The sequence below is a fragment of the Prionailurus viverrinus genome, chromosome D1 (assembly GCF_022837055.1).
Source record: "Prionailurus viverrinus isolate Anna chromosome D1, UM_Priviv_1.0, whole genome shotgun sequence".
Taxonomy (NCBI): Eukaryota; Metazoa; Chordata; class Mammalia; order Carnivora; family Felidae; genus Prionailurus; species Prionailurus viverrinus.
Genome location: NC_062570.1, coordinates 63,355,459 through 63,361,549, shown reverse-complemented (window position 1 = coordinate 63,361,549; position 6,091 = coordinate 63,355,459).

Here is a 6,091-nt window from a genome sequence, read left to right as displayed (position 1 = left end):
TCGTGGTCTCCAGGCAGCACCTACCCTCACCGACACAATGACGCTCCCTGTTTGCTCTTAGTGCAAGTGGAGCAGCCTGTGTGGGGCGTCAGGTTCCCATGGGAGGGGACCAGAAGGGGAGCAGATCACTGGGGTGCAGCCGGTGCAAAGCTTAAAGGGACATGCACAGAACTGAGGTGTGTTCGGTTCCTTGGGCAGGACTTGCCTCCACTAAGATTTCTGCCCTGCTGGCTATCCATTCTCCTCCATTCCAAGGAAACTCCAATATGACCCTGAAATTCCACTCTGCGGCCCCCAGCAGTAGCTGTTGGAGGTGGGAGCATCAGTCAAAGACCAGATGAGACTGTGGATGAGGTCTGAGTTTACGGGGAATTCAGAGAGCCCTATGCAAGCTGTCTTTTGGAGAGGACCTGTTCCAGCTAGCACTGAGTTTACAGGGGCTGGGACATTGAAGGAGGATTTAGTCTTGAGGTGGGTGGGGATGTCGTCACCTGTCTCCCCTAACTCCCCTCCTCCTGGCACTGCCTGCCTTCCCCATCAGAGTGCCCTGGACCAGAAGAGCCTGATTTGCTGTTTGTTCAGCTCCAGCACAGGTGGCACCTCAGATAACCTGCTGGACTTTTCCCACATTGGATGGCGGTAGGGTGTGGGGGTGGGGAGCAAAGGAAATGTAGGAGAGAGAGGAGTGGAAATAGGAGTAGATGGACATTCACTTATTCAGCAAAGTATGTGCCAGCCATAGGGCTGTGTACTTGCTGTTTGATACGGTCTGTGCCCGAGTAGCTCCCACCCTCCTGGGGGAAAATGACAGGTAAGCCAATGATTACAATATATGGTTGTATATCTGCTAAGATGCAGAAATCAGAAATTTAGGAATCAGCCTGGCTGCCTTACTCCCTTATGCTCTTTTACCTGTAGTAGAGGCTGTGACAAAAAGTCCAAACTCCTCTCCAAAAATGAGGGATTTATTCTGCACTGCACTGCCAGCTGCTTTGGGAGTTGGCTGAGCTCAGGAAAGCCTGCTCAGGCAAGGTCATGTTCCCTTCCTGAGGCATCCTACATCCAGTGACTGCTCAGCACAGAGGTACAAAGGTTCAGCCTCCTCACCCCAACAGAGGACAACTCTGAGAGACATGCACAGCTCCTCGTGGGGTTGACCAAAGCCTTTGTGGGGACTGAATTGCTGCTCAGCTTCTCCCTTCACCCAGTCCTTCTTTCCTTGCTCTTGCATACGTGTAGACTCCAAGAGCGCTCCTTAGTAAACATCCTCCACAGTAATCTCTGTCTTAGTCTCTGCTTCCTGGGGAACATAACTGCCTCCCTCCCATAGTCAATCAATCATGAAGTCCTGTTGATTTTAGCCACTGAACGTTCCTTGACTCGGTCTGTTTCTATCTGCATGAACATTATGGCACTGTTTCTGCACTGCTCTTCTGGCTTCTTCAGTGGTCCACCACATTTTACAGATGCCCCCTTACCTCCATCCTCCACCTTAGAGTCAGAGTGATATGTGCAGAACACAAATCTGATTGTGCCACTCTAATGACCTCTGCTCTGGGGATGGAGAAAGCCTTTTCACAGAGTCTCTGAAACCTGCATGGTCTGGCTCCTAGTGGCGTCTGTAACTACCTCATTTTAAGTCACTGTCCTCCTTGTTCTCTCCCCTGTAGACACACTGGCCTTTCTTTAGTTCATTTTTTGGGGGGATCTGTGTCCTCCGGTTACATGACTTTTGCACATGCTCTCTGGAAACTTTTCCTTCCTTATCTAATTAACTCCTGATCATCCTTCTCATCTCAGCTCAAGGCATTGGCATTTCTCAGGGATGTTTTTCTGGTTTCTCCTGTGGTAGGCGGAATTACAAAATGGCACTCAGGATTCTCACTTGTGGGTAGAACCTATAAATATGATAAGATGCTACTTCCATGATGATGCTATATGACAAAAGAGATTTTGCAGATGTAGTTAATGTTACTAATCAGTTGACCTCAAGATAAAGAGATTATCCAACTGGTCCTAGCCAAATCACAAGAATTTACTCTGGTTGGCAGCAGAAGAGGAAGTCAGAGAGATTTGAAAAAAGAGAAGGACTTGACACACTATTGCTGGCTTGAAGATGGAGGGGGTCACATGGCAAGGAATGCAAGGGGCTGTGGCTGGCTTGAGGAAGGAGCCGGGATTGCACCTCAGGAGCAGGTGCCTGAGATTGGCCTCTAGCTGAGAGCAGTCTCTGGCTGAGAGCCAGCCAGAAAATAGGGACTATAGTCCTACGACCACAAGGAACTAGATTCTGTTAATGACAAGAATGAGCTTGGAAATGGATGTTCACCCCAGAGCCTCCAGAAAAGAATTTCACTTGCTTGACATCTTGACCTCAGCCTGGTGACACCCTAAGCAGAGGACCGAGCCATACTGTACCGGACTTCTGGCCCACATGCTTGCGACCTAATAAAAAGATGTTGTTTTAAGCTTCCAAATTCATGGTAATTTGTTATAGTAGCAACAGAAAACTAACACACCTCTCAGGAAGAAAGTAGCAAATACAGACCTTGCAAGCCACCCAAGGATGAAAGGACGAATTGGAAGCACTGGAAATTTGTTAACCTTTACAAAGATTTGGGGTAATTGTTATGGCAGCTGGTGTGGAGAGCAACTTAAGGGGTAGGACCCATTGGGAGTCTATGACAGTAACTCAGATGACAGATGATAGCATAGCGCCTTGACCTAAGTCATAGAGGCAGTGGAGAAGATGGATCCAAGAGATATTTAGGAGGCAAACAGAATCTAGAGGATGCTTCCATGTTGAGGGTGAGGGAGAAGGATGAGATTAAAATGAATAAGGTTTCTGGTAACTGGATAGGGACTGTTTGGTGATTACCTACTCTGTTCAAAGCACATTCATTACTTTTAATCCTCACAAAGAACTCTGCATTTAAGTCCGATACGGTTGATTACTATTTTAGATGAAAAAAACTGTGACTCAGACAGAATTTAAGTAACTTGCCCAAAGCCACAAAACTACTAGGTGAAAAAGCTACAATTCAAAGCCAGGGATTTTGGACATCAGAATTCAGGTGCTCATACTATGATGCTTTCCAGAATGATCAGAAGTTTTACTAAGTTTCTCTGATCACCTTCTTTCTCTCATTTTACATACTATTTTTTTCAAATTTTCTTTGGACTTGTAAAATCTCTCATTTCATGTCACACACACACACACACACACACACCCCACATGCACACATGCACATACACCATCATTCACTCACAATAAATAACCCGCCCTCCCACTTCATAGAGAAAATAGTAACCATCAGATAGCAACTCCCACCAGTGAATCTGTTCCCTTTTGGACATGGTAAGTTTCAGATGCTTTATTAGACATCTAAGTAGGAATTCCAGTAGGAAGTTGAATGCACAGTTTGCATAAGAAGTAATGCAAACCATAGAATTAATGAGAGTGTGTTAAATAAGAATAAATGAGGAACCAGATCAGAAATATGAAAAAGACCATATTTAAAGTCTGGATAGGGAAAGGCCAGCCTGCAAAAGACAGGTGGGAGGAAAACAAGGGGAGCAAGCATCATGATCGAGAAAGGGAAAACAAATAAAAGAGAAATGAGAGGGGGAGGAAGAAGGAGAGAAATTAATTAATTTTGAATGCAAGATTCCTGAGAAGGCAGGAAAGTGTGTAATCCAGAGCCCATGTGGAAGGTTCTAGGTTTTGATAAAAGTAGAGCCTCAATTGTAAGAGGAAGATAGAAGGAAATAGTTATAGATTAAAATAAGTCATGGCCAACCAGCTAACAACTATTATTTTCTAGATGCCTTGGCAGCTAAGCATGGCTTTATGACCATATTCTGGACAGGGTTGTGGGTATCAGTGATAAGTGCAGCTTCCAGATCAAGCTCTTATAGGAGAGGAGTGGACTGTTTCTTCCTCATTGTCCTTTCCTGCAAGTTGAATGTGAATGTGAGGGTAAGCCATCTCCAGTCACGTCATGAAGGTAACACACCAGGGATGGTGGAGTGATAAGATGGTAGGAGCCTGGATATTTCATACTCCAGCTGTTTTACTACCCCAAGTTCTTTCATATGACAAAGAAACTACACTCTTAAGGCCCTACATTTTTTTCTCTTCTTGTTATAGCAACTTTTTCTAATTAACTAACTTTTAACTAATTAACACAGTAGTGCATAGATTTCTAATTAACTAACTTTTAACTAATTAACACAGTAGTGCATAGATTTAATGGCAGCTGCTATCTTATATTTTCTATTTTCTCTGTGAAGTTGGAGATCTGGTTATCAGTGAGTGGTGTGTGTGTGTGTGTGTGTGTGTGTGTGTGTGTGTGTATGAGTAGATAGGATTGAAATTTTAGAAGTCAGGATGGCTTAAGAAAACTGTATAAAATGGGAAAGAGGGAGGGGGCACTAGAGGCATGTAGTAAGATAACTGGGACCCACTTAGGAGTTGGTGACCATGAATTCCCAGTGGTATCAGTTTCTCCAGCAGCGCTCAGATAGTCAGATGCAAGGATGGAGAATACTGATTGTTCAATTCGCCCAAAGTTGAGATTTTGCCAGTTGGGTGGGATGGAAAAACAAAGGGACAAGGGCACAATAATGGGCAGGACAATGAAGTAGGTAACACAGTCTAAAGTGAGTAATAAGTAGGCTTCAAAAGGTTGCAGCGGTCAGAAATGAGAAAGGGAAGAGAGTAGTGCAAAGAACATATCAAGGAGTGTCAAGGAGCAAAGGGTATTGAGAGTGAAGAAGCAGCATTGGTGAGTGCAGAGGACCCCAAATCTGTGTACTGAGTTGTGAAACCAAGAGTTGTTACCCCTTTTTGCAGAGGGTGTACCATCCTCACAGGACTGCTGGTTTTAGTCAACACTGGAGTTGGAGGAGTGTTCAAAGAAGCTGATGTTGGAAAAGGGGTTACGGAAGATGAAACTCCTCTGAGAAGCTTTCCTGAGTTAGGTGCCTCTCCTATGTACTTCTGTAACACTTTGTACCTCTCATTATGGTAATGTTTACAATTACATGTTAATAGTTGTCCTCTTGCTTACGTATATTCCAAAGGTCTGGCTCCTGCCATTTTCTCCAACAAGTTCTCAAAGCACTTTCCACACTACTCTCATTACTTATTTGCAGTCTTTGTGCTCAAGGAACCTTGGGTTGTTTAGAGTTTCATGGTGCAGTCCATGCTGTTCATCACGCTTGCTCATACTGTCCGAACTAAATGCAGTTGGGCGATGGGGAGGTGAGGGCCAGGAGATGGTGGCTAGAGATTGTTTCAAGAAGATGGTTTATAAGAGGAAAACAACTCCAAATAATAGTTGGAATGGAGAAGGGGGAATACTATGAGCATAGGAGGGGATGAAAATGCAATGCTAAGAGGGTGGAAGTTCGTTTCTCAAATCAGGAAATTCCATCAATGCCAGGTATTGAACCAGCATTCAGGGAGAATGGGATTGCTCAGGACCAGGAAACAGGGGACTTTAGACCAGAGCAAGGAGGGAACTGCAAAGTCAGTATGGGTAACCAGAGGAAAAAGACGCTGACCCTTGTCCCAGAACAAGTCAGAGACCAAAGAGGTCAAGGAAACAAGTGCAAGATGTCCTGATATAGGGCCAGCCTCAGTTCTGAGGGAAGCTACTTTTTTTTTTTTTTAATTTTTTTTTCAACGTTTATTTATTTTTGGGACAGAGAGAGACAGAGCATGAACGGGGGAGGGGCAGAGAGAGAGGGAGACACAGAATCGGAAACAGGCTCCAGGCTCTGAGCCATCAGCCCAGAGCCCGACGCGGGGCTCGAACTCACGGACTGCGAGATCGTGACCTGGCTGAAGTCGGACGCTCAACCGACTGCGCCACCCAGGCGCCCCGGGAAGCTACTTTTTTGATTCAAGCCTTGACCTGCCAAGGTTGTCATGTTTTTGCTTCCCCTCTGTGTGTGGGTGTGTGCGCGCGCACGTGTGTGTGTGTGTGTGTGTGCGCGCATGTGTGTTGTGAAGGGGAGTGCTGGCCCACCCAGCTTGACACCTATAGCTAGAATAATTTGCTTTTCCCTTGGGGAAGTCTCAATC